The following is a 19,235-nucleotide window of genomic DNA, read 5'->3' as shown; positions in this document are numbered from 1 at the left end:
CTCTTGATATTCCTCATCCTCTTCAGTTGCTTTCCCCTTGCCATGTGGGCGAGAAGAAGCATCATCGTCGTACGCCGCACAAGCCTCATCATATAAAGCCAACGGATCACGAGGAGGCACAAATGGCGGCGGAGAAGATACAATTCCTGCTTGCTGCTCCAATCGATATAGCCTCTCTTGCATGTCATGCTCACGCTGAGCACTAGCACAACACTGTCCAAACATGTAGGTCATTAGAAACTTGAACTTGCTGGGCTTCTTTCCGGAGGAGGACGAAGAGAGGGGCTCGTCACTGGATGACCGAGCAGCAGCAGCAGCAGCAGCAGTGGTGGCAGCACCACGGCGAGAGCGAGAGCCCGAAGGACCTTTCCCTGGGGCACGGGCTGCCTCAGCTTTTTCTTTTAGTTCTCTAGCAGCAATGATAGAGGTCTTGTTGGATATCTTGAGGACCTTATGCTCAGAATCATAGGGAAAACGGATGCCAGATACATGCTCTATGATATGCATGATGTACGGTGCATAGGGCAGGTGCTTCACCGGATCCTCAGAAGCATCATGAATCTTATACCATATATAGCGGCTGATGGAGAACTTCTCAAACTCATCTCCAAATCGCTGAAGCACCTTCTGTGAATCATCACGAAGAAAGGTGGAGTCACCTACCTTCGGATACAATATCTGTCTCAGGATGTTGTTCAGAACATAGTAATATGGCTTCAGAAAAGCAGTCTGTCCATCAGCCCTGTGGCCCTCAAGATACATATGTTGATATTCCTCCAAAGCAAGATCCTCATACTCAGTCAACTGATTTGCAGTCCGGTCGCTGTGACCCAAACCAAGAAGGCGAGAGAAATTGACAAAGTCCACCTTATAGTGCTTGCCTTCCGTGGTCCAGTGAATAATGTCCACAGCACCGGTCTGGTCTCTCTCATGATGATAAGAAGCATAAAACTGACAAATCAGCTCATTGTTCCAATTCTTCCGAAACGCTAGCAGGTAAGACAGCCCCATTGATTGTATATCTCGAACCATCTGCTCCAGCTCGGGTTCCTTGTACTTGCCAAGATAATATGCATCAATGCACTTCATCTGAAGAACAGGTGGCTCCTTCTTCTTCAAAAACTTCCGATAAAGAATGGAATCATAGAAATCATAATGGAAGGGGTGCCAGAAACGATACTCAAGGCGGAGATCTTTCTCATCCTCTGCATACAGATTCCTTGCCCTGTTGTACCGGATGTCCTTGACTCGGTGACGATAATCCACTGGAAGGGGAGGCGTCCATCCATCAGCCGGATTCGGAGCCATGGAGGGCTCCCTCATGACCGGCGACACATCGGTGAATGGAACAAGCTGAAATGTCCCCGGCGGACCACGAGTCGGGGTGCGAAGCGGTGGAACAGCAATGGTGCGTCCGGCACGATCCAGCGCTTCCTCTTCTTCATCAACCATCGGCTCAGCCCCAACGGGAGCAGGAGCTGGAGGAGGGGCAGCAACAGGAGGAGCGGCAGCCGATGACCCCTGGTCACCATGGCCACGGCCACGGCCACGGCCACGGGAACCACCAGCACCACCACGCGAGTAAGACGCCTTAGTGCGGCCGGGCGGCTTAGGAACAGCAGCACGATCTTGATTCTTCTTGGAACGCTTTTCCCGATGGCGCGAGGGACTGCCACCACCCTCCATGGCTGCGAAGAATACGAAGGGGAACTAAGAAACAATACACGGGGACGCGAACGAGCATTGAGAAGTGAAGAAACATGAATGGAGAGGTCATCCTAGGGTCGGGAGTTCCGGCTAAGGTCGGGACTTCCGACAGTCGGAAGTCCCGGCCTGACGTCGGGAGTACCGACGGTCAGAACCACCGACGGCCACCGGGACCTCCGACGCCCAAATTGACAATCCCATTCATGAAGCTTCAAAGCACAACACACATCCAAACAAGGGAGATAGAGGAGTAGAGAGGAAGAAAGAATAGAGGCAAAACAAAAGGTACATTGGATTTAGGGTTAGAACACCATGGAAGTACCTTGAGACGAGAACGGAAGAGATGAAGCGAACCAAATCGCAGTCGTCGACGAACAAATCCACGGGCACAGACACCTCCACCAATGGAATCTCCTCCACCAACGACAAGAACACCCCAATCCGAAGAAAAACGAGGGCACGGGCGGTGGAAGGAGGGAGGAAGGGAGGGAAGCCGGTCGGCACTACCGGCAAGACCTCCGGCGGCGGTGGAAGAAAGAAGGAGGCCGGAGGACGAGGTGGGGCGGCGGTGGAAGGGGAGGGCGCGAGGAGGAGCCAAGGCGGCGTCGGCGTCGGTAGAGGAAAAGAAACCGCAGTAAAACAAAACGGGGGCCGGTTATAAAAGAGGTGGAGTAACAAATCGGCGCAGTCAGATCTGCGTCGGAACTCCCGGCGTCACGCCGGGACGTCCGGCGGTCGGGGACTTCCGGCGCGAGCCGGGACTCCCGGCAGTCGGGACTTCCGACGAATGTCGGGACTTCCGACGCAGAGAAACAGAAAAACACCTTAACCTGCACGCGCTCTGCCATGTGGGGCAACAATATGATGGACACACATATTTTCACAGGTGACTAGATTTCATTTATCCAATACAAACAATAGTCACTCATGAAAATTACAAAGTAGTTTTTGAAAGTGGCACACAATGTTTTCACAATCCTTTTCTCCTAACTAGATCAAACAAAATTTGTGTGCAAGGGATCAAGCCACGTTACGAGAATCAATGATATTTAGTTCACTCCTCAAAGCACAAAATCTTGACTCATCTAGGGGCTTTGTGAAGATATCGGCTAATTGTTTTTCGGTGCTCACATGATGAATGGCGATATCTCCTTTGGCTTCGTGGTCTCTCAAAAAATGATGCCGGATGTCTATGTGCTTTGTTCGAGAGTGGTTTACGGGGTTGTTTGCCAACTTAATGGCACTCTCGTTGTCACACAAAAGTGGAATCTTGGTTAACTCACATCCAAAGTCCTTTAGTGTTTGCTTCATCCAAAGTAGTTGGGCACAGCAAGCGCCGGCCGCCACATACTCGGCTTCGGCCGGTGGATAAAGCAACGGAATTTTTGCTTCTTAGAGCTCCAAGACACCAAGGAACGACCAATAAATTGGCAAGTTCCGGTAGTACTCTTTCGGGTTACTTTGCAACCGGCATAATCCGAATCGGAATAGCCAAGTAACTCAAAAGTGGAGCCCTTAGGATACCACAAGCCAAGATTAGGAGTGTGCACTAAATACCGAAAAATTCTCTTAACGGCCATCAAATGACATTCTTTCGGATTAGCTTGAAATCTTGCACACATGCATACGCTAAGCATAATATCGGGCCTAGATGCACAAAGGTAAAGGAGTGATCCAATCATGGAGCGATATACCTTTTGATCAACATCCTTTCCTCCTTGATCAAGATCAAGATGTCCATTGGTTGGCATGGGTGTCTTGATGGGCTTGGCCTTGTCCAAGTTAACTTGTTCAACATGTCATTGGTGTACTTGGTTTTGACTTATGAACGTGCCATCCTTGAGTTGCTTGATTTGAAATCCAAGAAAGAACTTCAACTCTCCCATCATGGACATCTCGAACCTATTTGTCATAATCCTACTAATTCCTCACAAAAAGCCACATTAGTACTACCAAATATTATGTCATCGACATATATTTGGCAAACAAAGATATCATTATTGACTTTGCGAGTAAACAAAGTAGCATCGGCCTTTCCTATCTCAAAACCTTGTTTGAGTAGGAAATCCTTTAAGCAATCATACCAAGCTCTAGGGGCTTGTTTGAGCCCATAGAGCGCCTTGTCGAGCTTGTAGACGTGGTTTGGATACTTGGGGTCTTCAAAGCCCGGTGGTTGCTCCACATACACCAACTCGGATAGGGGGCCATTGAGGGAATGCGCTCTTCACGTCCATTTGAGTAACTTGAAATCATGATGGGCGGCATAGGCAAGTAGACTACGAATTGATTTCTAGCCTAGGCCCACCGGTGCATAGGTCTCCCCAAAATCCAAGCCTTCAATTTGAGTGAATCCTTGAGCCACCAAACCTTGCCTGTTCCTTGTTACCACGCCATGCTCATCTTGCTTGTTGCGGGAAAAACCACTTGGTTCCAATCACATTTTGCTTGGGCCTTTCCCCACCAAGGACCGACTTCATTCCTAGTGAAGTTATTCAACTCCTATTTTTCGGGCTGTATGTTATAGTTGACAACAAAAGTGTCAAACTCTTTTAGCAAGGAAACAAAAACCAGATGGATAAGGAACTCATCCTTGAGAGCCAGATCCATTGATTTTAGCTTGGATGCCAAATGGCTCATCCTTAGTATGTGCTCTCTTATGCCACCATTGCCTGAGTATCTCTCTGTCACCAGCTGCTTTATCAGTTGGGTTGCATATGTCTTTGAAGAGCCAGTGAACTGACTCTTTATTCTTTCGAGATACTCAGTGACGGTGTCACACTCTGGGATTGAGCACACAATTGCAGGCTCAATCGTGTTCTTTATCACAGCCAAACACTTCTTATTGGTAGTGACCCATTTCCTATACTCAAGGTCATAGGACATTCTTTGGAATACAAAATCCCTCCCTCTGGTTGCCCAAGCGGCATCAGCCTCGTTTGTCTCCCTCACCGGTGCCACAGGCTTTGTGGGACACGATGTGGTGACTACCCAGTCCACCTCAGCGAGGATAAAAGCTAGGTCGATCTTTTTCTTCCACTCAATGTAGTTATCACATTTTAGAGTGGGGATCTCTTTGATACAACTCATCAAGTTGTATCCGCCTGAAACCACAATTCAAATAGAGTGAGAACATAAATATAATAATAACAATTGCATGCCTTAGTTCCAACGTTGGTCAAAATTAAAACATACAATTTTCCTCTACACTAATTCTACATCACCGTTGGGTAGAAATAGAATTAATGCAAGACAAAACATCATAATATTGCCATTAATCAACGTTGGTCAGAATAATAACAATATTATAATCAATTAAAACATATCTATTTTTTTCAAAATTAAATTCTCCCGTTGGTTCAAATTTAATAACGAAAATAACATCTTTAAATACGCAGCGGAAAATAATACAATTTGATGGATTTTACCCACAGGAAAATCCTCTTTTCTATTTTCTTTTTAGCCAATTTCTATTTTCAATTTTCTGGAAAAAAGAAAAAATGAAAACGGGCTCATTCTTTACTGTTTCGGCCCAAAACCAGCAAAAGCCTGCTCGGCCCATCACTCCGCGCGCGCGCAGGCCGCACCCAGGCCGCAACCTGGGCCTGGGCCGACAAAGTCACACCCCGCGCGCTCCCGCCTAGGCCGCGAGTTGGCCCGCTCTATCTCGGCCATTCATCCAGCATCGGACGGTCGCGCGTCGACTTCGGGTGGATAAAAACCGTCGACGCCGGCCTCCAACCAAAACCCTAACTCATTTTCCACTCTGCTCTCTCTCTCTCTTCGCCGCTCACACTTCTCTCCTCAGCGCACCACAGCGGCAACCGAGCAATGGCGACCGAGAGCAAGCAGCCACGGCGACCGAGCGTCTGGTGCCGTTGCCGGCCCCTTCGCCGGCGCGCGCGCTCCCCACGTGGGTGAGCGCGCCGCCGTCAAGAGGACTAGCGGCGACACCCTTTTCCCCTCGGTGAGGATCTCCTGAAACCCCGAAACCCTAGATCTCCCGTCCTCTTCTCCACCTTCTTTCTCTCAGCCTCGCGAGCATGTGACGGCGGCGGTACAGTGGTGAAGATTGCCATTTCCCCTTCCCCTTTTTTTATTTGATTGGATTTCTTTCGTCTTTTCTTATCGGATCTATCCGATTTCTACCTTTTCTTTTCGGATCTATCTGATTTCAGGGTTGAGGATGGGGATGGAAGTTAGGGTTAGGGTTAGGGTTCATTGTTAGGGTATCACTGTTGTTCTTTTCCCGAATCGATTGCGGGTTTTAGGGTTTGGTTTAAATGTGAAAACCGAGCCCTTCTTCTTTCTTTAGCCTAGTTAGGGTTAGGGTTCATCCGAACCCTCTTTCCTTTTCTCAGATCCGAAAGGATCTAAACTGATAAGCTAGATCTATACTCAAACGAGGCTCTGGTACCAATGTTAGTTCTGTAGGATCATAGGGATCATAGATCTAGCCATAGGGTGATTCTATACTGTATAAGAGACGTAGAACTTCCTAATGCATGTAGAACTAGAGAGAAGGGAGAGGTAGAAGACGGTCGTGTCAGACCTGAGACCACAGTGGAAGAAGATCCGCTTGTGTCCGCCATGGGGTTGACGTCTACGCTAAGGCAGCGACAGTCGGTGAAGACATGTTGAAGATGCGGTGCCGGCGGTGAAGATGACGGCGACGCAGTGCTGTGGCAGAGGTACTTCCCATCACTGGCTGCGCCCCTCACTTAGATCGAGTTTAGGGTTTGTCGGTGGGGAGGTCGGCTTAGGTCAACCTCGTGATGAGAGCCACCGGCCCCCACCTCTTTTTATAGCGCAGGGTGACAGGGGCCCTTGAAAGGATCTAACAATGCCTAGAGGGGGGGGTGAATAGGCGTATCTAAAAATTTACTGCAAATGCTAAGTTCAAATCTGTCAGCCACTGTCGGAAGTCCCGACGTTTGGGTCGGAACTCCCGACGTTGTCAGAAGTTCCGGCGCAAACGTCAGCAGTTCCGACTCCTACGTGAACTACAAAAGCAGTGCCAAATTTAACTTTGCGGATAAATAAACTTACAACCTCACTTCCTAGTGGTTTGGTGAAGATGTTGGGTCACTCCCTTGACGCCGTAAAGCCTCCAAACCGTAGATCGAGTCCAAACCCTAAAATGGAGATTTTGGAGACAAGGAGACAAACACAAACAAGTAATCTCAAGCAATCACAACAACAACAAGCACGCGGGACACAAGGATTTATCCCGAGGTTCGGCAACCCCACAAAGGAGCTCCTACGTCCTCGTTGTTGAGGTGACCACTAAGGTCGGAGTCTTTTCCACCTCCTTGCCTCTCTCAAAGCGACCACAAAGGTCACTTGAGCTTTCCACTAAGAAATCGAAGGGTGATACAAACTTCCCAAGGCTCTTCCACAAGATGGAAGCTCTAGGGCAACGCCTAGCCGGCTAGGGGCAAAGCCCCAAGAGTAATAGACGCAAAATCAACCGGCTTGACGAAGAAATCAAGTGCTCAAGCTTTCCAAAGTGATGCTCTCACTTAATCCACTCTCCTTTCACTCAAAACCCAAGGGAATCGAAGATTAGAGCAAGGGAGGAAGGAGAGGGGTGCTTTAGTTGCTTGGGAGCTGTTCAGCACGAAGTGAGTCAACTGTGAAATGAGTCCGTAACGGTTAGAAGTGAAGAGAGGAGTATTTATACTCCAAGTGAAAATCCAACCGTTCAGATCTACGTCGGAAGTCCCGACGCAGATCCCGGGAGTTCCGACTACAACAGAAAACACTGTTCACAACGAGTCAGAAGTCCACGGGTGAAAGTCAGTGTCGGAACTCCCGGCAAACGTCGGGACTTCCGACGGTCGGAACTCCCGACGATCGTCGGGACTTCCGACGTGCACAGTTAAACAAACAGCCAGCACTGCTGAGGCCGGGACTCCCGGCTTGGGTCAGGTCAGTGTCGGGACTCCCGGCAAACGTCGGGACTTCCGACGGTCGGAACTCCCGACGATCGTCGGGACTTCCGACGTGCACAGACAGCGAGCAGTCAGAAGCACAGGTGCCGGGACCCCGGACTTAGGTCGGGACTTCCGACTGTCGGGAGTTCCAACTTACGTCGGGACTTCCGACACCGAAAGTCACAGAAATTTATTCTATGTGCTCGTGAAGTGCAAGAGTGTCACTCTTTAGATTTTATTTAAATGCTTGAGCACTCTATCTTCCTCAGACCAATTAAATTTGCATCCCTCTTAATAGTGCGGCGGATCCTAAACTCAAACTTAAAATTAAAACCTTTGAAGATCGTTTTGAGTTCGTCCGCCTTTGCAACTTGAAGAATTGAGGGATACCATTTCATCTTTATCAACTCTTTGAATCTTTCATGGGACTAATAGCTGCAACATATCTCATTAAGATCACATTAGTCCCTAATTTGGATGTCATTAATACACCAAAACCCACATAGGGGGCAAATACACTTTCAATCTCCCCCTTTTTGGTAATTGATGACAACCAACTTAGGCTTTTATAGGAATGAAAGAATTTAAGCTTTTGAACCCCAAAATTTATGAAGAGCTCCCCCTTGATGTATGCAAGAATTTGAATTTCATTTAGAGTCATCTATACATGATTTGCATACATCAAGACAAAAGCTCCCCCTAAATTTTGCAATCCGTGGGGTGCAACAAGTGTGTGTGAACAAGTATGTATACGTGAAAAGAGATGCAATATGACATGATATTTCACACAACAAGTAAATATGATGGCCAAGATTTCAAAGTAGAAACTTGAAGCAATACATGGCCATATAAAAAACATCCATCATGACAAGTAGAGATAAGCACAAGCAAATAAGATAGATTAAAACATTACTTATCCTACAATCATCCATCACACACATATAAATAGATAGTTGTCCATCACACGGTTGCCACCACACGACAAAGTTCATACACGCTAAAGGTTTTAAAGTTCCCAAACATAAAGACCAACTAACTTATTACAATAAATCAAAGCCTAACACTCCCCCTTTGTCAACAAGTGCCAAAAGGGGTAGGCCGCATGAGAAACCAACTACTCGTCGTCGTAGTCATCATCGTCGCCTTGGTCACCTTCCTCACCATCGTCGTCGTCGTCATCATCTTCTTCCTCTTGGTATTCCTCATCCTCTTCAGTTGCTTTCCCCTTGCCATGTGGGCGAGAAGAAGCATCATCGTCGTACGCCGCACAAGCCTCATCATATAAAGCCAACGGATCACGAGGAGGCACAAATGGCGGCGGAGAAGATACAATTCCTGCTTGCTGCTCCAATCGATATAGCCTCTCTTGCATGTCATGCTCACGCTGAGCACTAGCACAACACTGTCCAAACATGTAGGTCATTAGAAACTTGAACTTGCTGGGCTTCTTTCCGGAGGAGGACGAAGAGAGGGGCTCGTCACTGGATGACCGAGCAGCAGCAGCAGCAGCAGTGGTGGCAGCACCACGGCGAGAGCGAGAGCCCGAAGGACCTTTCCCTGGGGCACGGGCTGCCTCAGCTTTTTCTTTTAGTTCTCTAGCAGCAATGATAGAGGTCTTGTTGGATATCTTGAGGACCTTATGCTCAGAATCATAGGGAAAACGGATGCCAGATACATGCTCTATGATATGCATGATGTACGGTGCATAGGGCAGGTGCTTCACCGGATCCTCAGAAGCATCATGAATCTTATACCATATATAGTGGCTGATGGAGAACTTCTCAAACTCATCTCCAAATCGCTGAAGCACCTTCTGTGAATCATCACGAAGAAAGGTGGAGTCACCTACCTTCGGATACAATATCTGTCTCAGGATGTTGTTCAGAACATAGTAATATGGCTTCAGAAAAGCAGTCTGTCCATCAGCCCTGTGGCCCTCAAGATACATATGTTGATATTCCTCCAAAGCAAGATCCTCATACTCAGTCAACTGATTTGCAGTCCGGTCGCTGTGACCCAAACCAAGAAGGCGAGAGAAATTGACAAAGTCCACCTTATAGTGCTTGCCTTCCGTGGTCCAGTGAATAATGTCCACAGCACCGGTCTGGTCTCTCTCATGATGATAGGAAGCATAAAACTGACAAATCAGCTCATTGTTCCAATTCTTCCGAAACGCTAGCAGGTAAGACAGCCCCATTGATTGTATATCTCGAACCATCTGCTCCAGCTCGGGTTCCTTGTACTTGCCAAGATAATATGCATCAATGCACTTCATCTGAAGAACAGGTGGCTCCTTCTTCTTCAAAAACTTCCGATAAAGAATGGAATCATAGAAATCATAATGGAAGGGGTGCCAGAAACGATACTCAAGGCGGAGATCTTTCTCATCCTCTGCATACAGATTCCTTGCCCTGTTGTACCGGATGTCCTTGACTCGGTGACGATAATCCACTGGAAGGGGAGGCGTCCATCCATCAGCCGGATTCGGAGCCATGGAGGGCTCCCTCATGACCGGCGACACATCGGTGAATGGAACAAGCTGAAATGTCCCCGGCGGACCACGAGTCGGGGTGCGAAGCGGTGGAACAGCAATGGTGCGTCCGGCACGATCCAGCGCTTCCTCTTCTTCATCAACCATCGGCTCAGCCCCAACGGGAGCAGGAGCTGGAGGAGGGGCAGCAACAGGAGGAGCGGCAGCCGATGACCCCTGGTCACCATGGCCACGGCCACGGCCACGGCCACGGGAACCACCAGCACCACCACGCGAGTAAGACGCCTTAGTGCGGCCGGGCGGCTTAGGAACAGCAGCACGATCTTGATTCTTCTTGGAACGCTTTTCCCGATGGCGCGAGGGACTGCCACCACCCTCCATGGCTGCGAAGAATACGAAGGGGAACTAAGAAACAATACACGGGGACGCGAACGAGCATTGAGAAGTGAAGAAACATGAATGGAGAGGTCATCCTAGGGTCGGGAGTTCCGGCTAAGGTCGGGACTTCCGACAGTCGGAAGTCCCGGCCTGACGTCGGGAGTACCGACGGTCAGAACCACCGACGGCCACCGGGACCTCCGACGCCCAAATTGACAATCCCATTCATGAAGCTTCAAAGCACAACACACATCCAAACAAGGGAGATAGAGGAGTAGAGAGGAAGAAAGAATAGAGGCAAAACAAAAGGTACATTGGATTTAGGGTTAGAACACCATGGAAGTACCTTGAGACGAGAACGGAAGAGATGAAGCGAACCAAATCGCAGTCGTCGACGAACAAATCCACGGGCACAGACACCTCCACCAATGGAATCTCCTCCACCAACGACAAGAACACCCCAATCCGAAGAAAAACGAGGGCACGGGCGGTGGAAGGAGGGAGGAAGGGAGGGAAGCCGGTCGGCACTACCGGCAAGACCTCCGGCGGCGGTGGAAGAAAGAAGGAGGCCGGAGGACGAGGTGGGGCGGCGGTGGAAGGGGAGGGCGCGAGGAGGAGCCAAGGCGGCGTCGGCGTCGGTAGAGGAAAAGAAACCGCAGTAAAACAAAACGGGGCCGGTTATAAAAGAGGTGGGTAACAAATCGGCGCAGTCAGATCTGCGTCGGAACTCCCGGCGCACGCCGGGACGTCCGGCGGTCGGGACTTCCGGCGCGAGCCGGGACTCCCGGCAGTCGGGACTTCCGACGAATGTCGGGACTTCCGACGCAGAGAAACAGAAAAACACCTTAACCTGCACTCGCTCTGCCATGTGGGGCAACAATATGATGGACACACATATTTTCACAGGTGACTAGATTTCATTTATCCAATACAAAACAATAGTCACTCATGAAAATTACAAAGTAGTTTTTGAAAGTGGCACACAATGTTTTCACAATCCTTTTCTCCTAACTAGATCAAACAAAATTTGTGTGCAAGGGATCAAGCCACGTTACGAGAATCAATGATATTTAGTTCACTCCTCAAAGCACAAAATCTTGACTCATCTAGGGGCTTTGTGAAGATATCGGCTAATTGTTTTTCGGTGCTCACATGATGAATGGCGATATCTCCTTTGGCTTCGTGGTCTCTCAAAAAATGATGCCGGATGTCTATGTGCTTTGTTCGAGAGTGGTTTACGGGGTTGTTTGCCAACTTAATGGCACTCTCGTTGTCACACAAAAGTGGAATCTTGGTTAACTCACATCCAAAGTCCTTTAGTGTTTGCTTCATCCAAAGTAGTTGGGCACAGCAAGCGCCGGCCGCCACATACTCGGCTTCGGCGGTGGATAAAGCAACGGAATTTTGCTTCTTAGAGCTCCAAGACACCAAGGAACGACCAATAAATTGGCAAGTTCCGGTAGTACTCTTTCGGGTTACTTTGCAACCGGCATAATCCGAATCGGAATAGCCAAGTAACTCAAAAGTGGAGCCCTTAGGATACCACAAGCCAAGATTAGGAGTGTGCACTAAATACCGAAAAATTCTCTTAACGGCCATCAAATGACATTCTTTCGGATTAGCTTGAAATCTTGCACACATGCATACGCTAAGCATAATATCGGGCCTAGATGCACAAAGGTAAAGGAGTGATCCAATCATGGAGCGATATACCTTTTGATCAACATCCTTTCCTCCTTGATCAAGATCAAGATGTCCATTGGTTGGCATGGGTGTCTTGATGGGCTTGGCCTTGTCCAAGTTAAACTTGTTCAACATGTCATTGGTGTACTTGGTTTGACTTATGAACGTGCCATCCTTGAGTTGCTTGATTTGAAATCCAAGAAAGAACTTCAACTCTCCCATCATGGACATCTCGAACCTATTTGTCATAATCCTACTAAATTCCTCACAAAAAGCCACATTAGTACTACCAAATATTATGTCATCGACATATATTTGGCAAACAAAGATATCATTATTGACTTTGCGAGTAAACAAAGTAGCATCGGCCTTTCCTATCTCAAAACCTTGTTTGAGTAGGAAATCCTTTAAGCAATCATACCAAGCTCTAGGGGCTTGTTTGAGCCCATAGAGCGCCTTGTCGAGCTTGTAGACGTGGTTTGGATACTTGGGGTCTTCAAAGCCCGGTGGTTGCTCCACATACACCAACTCGGATAGGGGGCCATTGAGGAATGCGCTCTTCACGTCCATTTGATATAACTTGAAATCATGATGGGCGGCATAGGCAAGTAGAATACGAATTGATTCTAGCCTAGCCACCGGTGCATAGGTCTCCCCAAAATCCAAGCCTTCAATTTGAGTGAATCCTTGAGCCACCAACCTTGCCTTGTTCCTTGTTACCACGCCATGCTCATCTTGCTTGTTGCGGAAAACCCACTTGGTTCCAATCACATTTTGCTTGGGCCTTTCCACCAAGGACCAGACTTCATTCCTAGTGAAGTTATTCAACTCCTCTTGCATAGCTATCATCCAATCCGGATCATCAAGTGCCTCTTCCACCCTACGAGGTTCCAAAGGAGAAACAAACGAGTAATATTTACAAAAACTTGCTAAACGGGAACGTGTAGTTACCCCTCGTCGAATGCTCCCCAATATGTTATCAACGGGATGATCCCGTTGAATGGATTGATGCACTCTAGGATGTGGCACTTGAGTTGATCTTTGGATAGGGCCATCATCATCATCATCATCATCACAGTCATGATTGATTGGAAGATCACAATCATGAGCTTGCGGAGGGTTGACTTCACTTCTTTCTTCATTGTTGAGTTGTGGTTGAGCTCGCTCATTGTTGACACCATCTTCATGAGATTGACCTTGTGCTTCATTTGATCTCCCATCTTGATTATTTCTTGTTGCGGAGGCTTCACCATGTTCATTTGATGAAACATGATGAATGGTTGGATCAAGATCATTACGCACAACATGGTCTTCATCTTCGTCTTCAACGGGCTTCACTTCACCAATAGCAAGCTTCTTGATTGCTTCATGTGGGGCTTCTTCATTACCTACATTCTCAACATTGACTTGCTCTTTTTGAGAGCCGTCGGTTTCATCAAAAGTCACGTCTACCGCAATTTCAATCAAACCGGTGGTTTTATTGAAAACACGATATCCATGTTCGTTAGTACCATAACCAAGCATGAAACCTTCATCAACCTTTGGTGCAAACTTAGAACTTTTGGATTTCTTGTTAAGTATGAAACACTTGGATCCAAAAACTCTAAAGTATTGCACCTTAGGCTTTTTACCGGTTAGAAGTTCGTAGGCGGTCTTCTCTCTTATCTTGTGAAGATATAAGCGGTTGATAGCATGACATGCCGTGTTGACCGCTTCCGCCCAATAATTAGTTGGGGTCTTGTACTCATCCAACATTGCTCTTGCGGCTTCTATGAGCGTTCGGTTCTTCCTCTCCACAACACCATTTTGTTGTGGAGTGTATGGAACCGAAAACTCATGCTTGACTCCTTCTTCATCAAGAAACTCTTCAATGTTGGTGTTCTTGAACTCCGTCCCGTTGTCACTTCTAACTCTCTTGATTTTGACATCAAACTCATTTTGGGCTCTTTTAGCAAACTTCTTGAAGATTCCTTGGACTTCACTCTTTTCACGCAAAAAGAATACCCAAGTGAAATGAGAATAATCATCAACAATTACAAAGCCATATTTGTTACCACCAATGCTTATATAAGCGACGGGTCCAAATATGTCCATGTGAAGCAACTCCAATGGCCTTTCGGTTGTCACAACATTCTTGACGGGATGTTTAGCTCCAACTTGTTTTCCCGCTTGGCATGCGCTACAAATCCTATCTTTCTCAAAAGAAACATTTGTTAGTCCAAGGATGTGTTCGCCTTTTTGAAGTTTGGCCAAGTTCCTCATCCCAACATGGGCAAGTCAGCGATGCCATAACCAACCCATGCTAGATTTTGCCATTAAACAAGTCTCAGGATTTACTCTATTTGATGTGAAATCAACTAGATAGAGTTTCCCCTTCAAATGACCCGTAAATGCAATAGAGGAATCCTCCCTTCTATAGACTTCCACACCCTTATCCGTAAAGAGACAATTGTAACCCATCTCACAAAGTTGTGAAACGGACAACAAATTGTATCTCAACGAATTCACAAGTAAGACATTGGAAATGGAATTATCATTTGATATTGCAATTTTACCCAAACCGAGTACTTCACCTTTTCCATTGTCACCAAACACAATATTTCCACTTTGATCATGACTTGGTTGAAATGATGTGAACATGTTCTTCTCTCCGGTCATATGATTTGTGCATCCACTATCCAACACCCAACTTGTTCCACCGGAGGAATATTCCTATAAAAACAAATTATGCTTTTGTTTTAGGTACCCAAAAAGATTTGGGTCCTAAGGGGTTAGTCACATAAAACTTGGGCACCCAAACACTCCTCATAATTTCCTTTCTCTTTTGGGCACCAACATACTTAACCACAATCTTGCCATCCTTGCCCCAACAACACATATAGTCACTAGCATAGCACCGTGGAAGTGGTGCTTGTGGCTTGAGGACATCGGATTGCTTTGTCTTGATTGTCTTGGTATTTGTAGGTTGAATCTTTGGAATGTATACCTTGTTGTTGGCCTTGCATATAAGCTCATCAAGAGCAACGCCCTTGTTGAACTTCACACAAGGCACACCATTTATTATATTCCTTCCATTTGCCTTTCCATCATACCTATTGTAGCCAATGCCTTCCTTGATTGATGGGTGCCTTGATGACTTGTATATAGTCTTGTTAGATTGCTCTTGACACTTACACCCATTCTTCAATATCATCTCCAACCTATGAATCTCCTTGTTTTTCTTCTCTAACTCAACAAGGTTAGTTGCATATGCATTTACATCAATTTTATAGCATCTTTTACAACCATCACTAGTGGAGACATTAGAGACTTCGGTTGCCTTAGGAGAAGTTGAAGTGCTAGCCCAAAGAGTACTATAGTTTAGCTCAAGATTTTGATATTTTTCTTTCAAGCTTGTGAGGCTTTCTTGAGCTATACTCTTTTCATTCTTAAGGCTAGCTATTTGATCATTAACCGAGGAATGTTCCTTAGTCAATTTCCCAATTGAGTCATTGGCTAAAGACAATTCAACGGTTAACTTCTCAACCTTCATCTTTTCCTCGGCGATAGATGCTTCAAGTGCAAGGTTTTTCTCTCTCTCTTGAGTAATTATATCTCCTTGCAACTCTAAGCATCTATCCCTCTTCTCTAATTTCTTCATTAGCATTTTTATTTTAGTGAATGCCTTTTTACCAAATTTCTTTATCATGGTTGCTTCAATTTCTTCTATGTTATCATCACAACTATCATACTCATCACTAGAGGAAACGGGTGTAGTATGTACCTTCTCCCCTTTTGCCATGAGACAAGTTGGAGTGTAGTAGTCGTTGTCGATGAGGTTGGAGAAGAGCCTCGGTGGTGAAGATAGGTTGGCGAAGAGCTTTGGTGGTGAAGTTGAGTCGGGGAAGATCATGGTCGGTGAAGAAGAGTGGTGGATGGCGATGTTTGCGGCACCCTTCTTCTTCTTCTCATCATCACTTGAGTTACTATCACTTGACTCCCATTCTTCCCCAATATGAGCTTCACCTCTCTTCTTGCTTTTGTTCTTCTTATCTTCATCCTTGTCATGCTTGTGCTTCTTTTTCTCATTAGGACAATCGGCTATGAAGTGACCAACTTGACCACATCCATAGCAAAATCTCTTTTTGAACCTTCTCTTACCATCACCATAGGTCTTGCGATTGCTTTTCTTCTTCATAAACTTTCTAAGATTTCTAATCACAAATGCAACCTCCGCATCGGAATCTTCTTCTCCACTTGAGGAATCATCCTTCACTTTCTTCTTCTTTTCTTGACTTGAAACTTGACCTTCATGTTGTTGAGTTGCTTTAAGGGCGGCACTCTTGTTGAATCCCATTGCATTAGGATTTTGATTGTGAGCATTGATTGCATCTTCATCTAGACACTCATGATGCTTGAGCTTTGAAAGAACTTCTTGAGGTGTCATCTCATCATAGCCGGGCCTTTCCATGATCACGGACGCTAGCATGTTGTTCTTGGCTCTATAAGTTCTCAACATCTTTCTAGCAACTTTGTTGTCATCCCATTCGTTGCTACCAAGAGCTCTTATGCGGTTGACCAATGCCATGAGCCTATCAAACATGGATTGTGTTGTTTCATTTTGCAAGAATACAAATCTTTCCAATTCACCATGAAGTAACTCTATGTTGCCTTTCCTCACACTAATATCTCCTTCAAATGATACTTTCAAAGTATCCCAAATTTGCTTTGCACTTTCCATTCCATTTACTTTTCTAAACTCATCCGGAGCTAAGCTTGACACAAGCAATGCTACGGCTTGTGCATTTTGATGGAGGTTGTGCACTTCTTCCGGAGTTATCTCTCTATCTTCATCGGTAGGAATCATCACACCAACATCCACAACTTCCCAAAGTCTTGCGGCTATTAGATGCATCTTCATCTTGTAAGACCAATCGGTGTATCTTGTTCCATCAAAGTGAGGTGGCTTGCCAATATTGACGGACGGAGTATGTAGTGTTGAACCTTTCATGATTTGTCCATAGTCAAAACTCATGTGTGAATATATTCCTTTTCCATGAGCATGCTCACCGGCTCCAATATCACTAGCGGCATCTTTGTTTGCTTCATTCTTGTCACTAATATCATTCTTGCCACTTATTGCATCATCAACCTTCTTGCTCAATTCTTCCTTCAACTTGCTCATCTCATCTTGCATCTTTTTCATTTCATCTTGAAAGAGCTTGACTTGAGTACTCATCAACTCTTCAGCTATTTTCTTGGCCATTTCGACGGCAACGGCTTGCATCTTGTCGGTCTCCGACATTGTTTCTTCTCACGTGGTGAAACGCAAAGAGAAGACCTCGCTCTGATACCAATTGAAAGGATCTAACAATGCCTAGAGGGGGGGGTGAATAGGCGTATCTAAAAATTTACTGCAAATGCTAAGTTCAAATCTGTCAGCCACTGTCGGAAGTCCCGACGTTTGGGTCGGAACTCCCGACGTTGTCAGAAGTTCCGGCGCAAACGTCAGCAGTTCCGACTCCTACGTGAACTACAAAAGCAGTGCCAAATTTAACTTTGCGGATAAATAAACTTACAACCTTACTTCCTAGTGGTTTGGTGAAGATGTTGGGTCACTCCCTTGACGCCGTAAAGCCTCCAAACCGTAGATCGAGTCCAAACCCTAAAATGGAGATTTTGGAGACAAGGAGACAAACACAAACAAGTAATCTCAAGCAATCACAACAACAACAAGCACGCGGGACACAAGGATTTATCCCGAGGTTCGGCAACCCCACAAAGGAGCTCCTACGTCCTCGTTGTTGAGGTGACCACTAAGGTCGGAGTCTTTTCCACCTCCTTGCCTCTCTCAAAGCGACCACAAAGGTCACTTGAGCTTTCCACTAAGAAATCGAAGGGTGATACAAACTTCCCAAGGCTCTTCCACAAGATGGAAGCTCTAGGGCAACGCCTAGCCGGCTAGGGGCAAAGCCCCAAGAGTAATAGACGCAAAATCAACCGGCTTGACGAAGAAATCAAGTGCTCAAGCTTTCCAAAGTGATGCTCTCACTTAATCCACTCTCCTTTCACTCAAAACCCAAGGGAATCGAAGATTAGAGCAAGGGAGGAAGGAGAGGGGTGCTTTAGTTGCTTGGGAGCTGTTCAGCACGAAGTGAGTCAACTGTGAAATGAGTCCGTAACGGTTAGAAGTGAAGAGAGGAGTATTTATACTCCAAGTGAAAATCCAACCGTTCAGATCTACGTCGGAAGTCCCGACGCAGATCCTGGGAGTTCCGACTACAACAGAAAACACTGTTCACAACGAGTCAGAAGTCCACGGGTGAAAGTCAGTGTCGGAACTCCCGGCAAACGTCGGGACTTTCGACGGTCGGAACTCCCGACGATCGTCGGGACTTCCGACGTGCACAGTTAAACAAACAGCCAGCACTGCTGAGGCCGGGACTCCCGGCTTGGGTCAGGTCAGTGTCGGGACTCCCGGCAAACGTCGGGACTTCCGACGGTCGGAACTCCCGACGATCGTCGGGACTTCCGACGTGCACAGACAGCGAGCAGTCAGAAGCACAGGTGCCGGGACCCCGGACTTAGGTCGGGACTTCCGACTGTCGGGAGTTCCGACTTACGTCGGGACTTCCGACACCGAAAGTCACAGAAATTTATTCTATGTGCTCGTGAAGTGCAAGAGTGTCACTCTTTAGATTTTATTTAAATGCTTGAGCACTCTATCTTCCTCAGACCAATTAAATTTGCATCCCTCTTAATAGTGCGGCGGATCCTAAACTCAAACTTAAAATTAAAACCTTTGAAGATCGTTTTGAGTTCGTCCGCCTTTGCAACTTGAAGAATTGAGGGATACCATTTCATCTTTATCAACTCTTTGAATCTTTCATGGGACTAATAGCTGCAACATATCTCATTAAGATCACATTAGTCCCTAATTTGGATGTCATTAATACACCAAAACCCACATAGGGGGCAAATACACTTTCAGCCCTCCAGCCATGGTGGGTTGGGTGCCCCCGATCAGGGCGCAAATCAAAGGCCCAACTAGGCCATTGGGTCCA

This window comes from Miscanthus floridulus, chromosome 1 (genome assembly GCF_019320115.1).
Source record: "Miscanthus floridulus cultivar M001 chromosome 1, ASM1932011v1, whole genome shotgun sequence".
Classification (NCBI taxonomy): Eukaryota; Viridiplantae; Streptophyta; class Magnoliopsida; order Poales; family Poaceae; genus Miscanthus; species Miscanthus floridulus.
The sequence above is the reverse complement of the archived record's forward strand: the minus strand, read 5'-3'. Positions refer to the sequence as shown.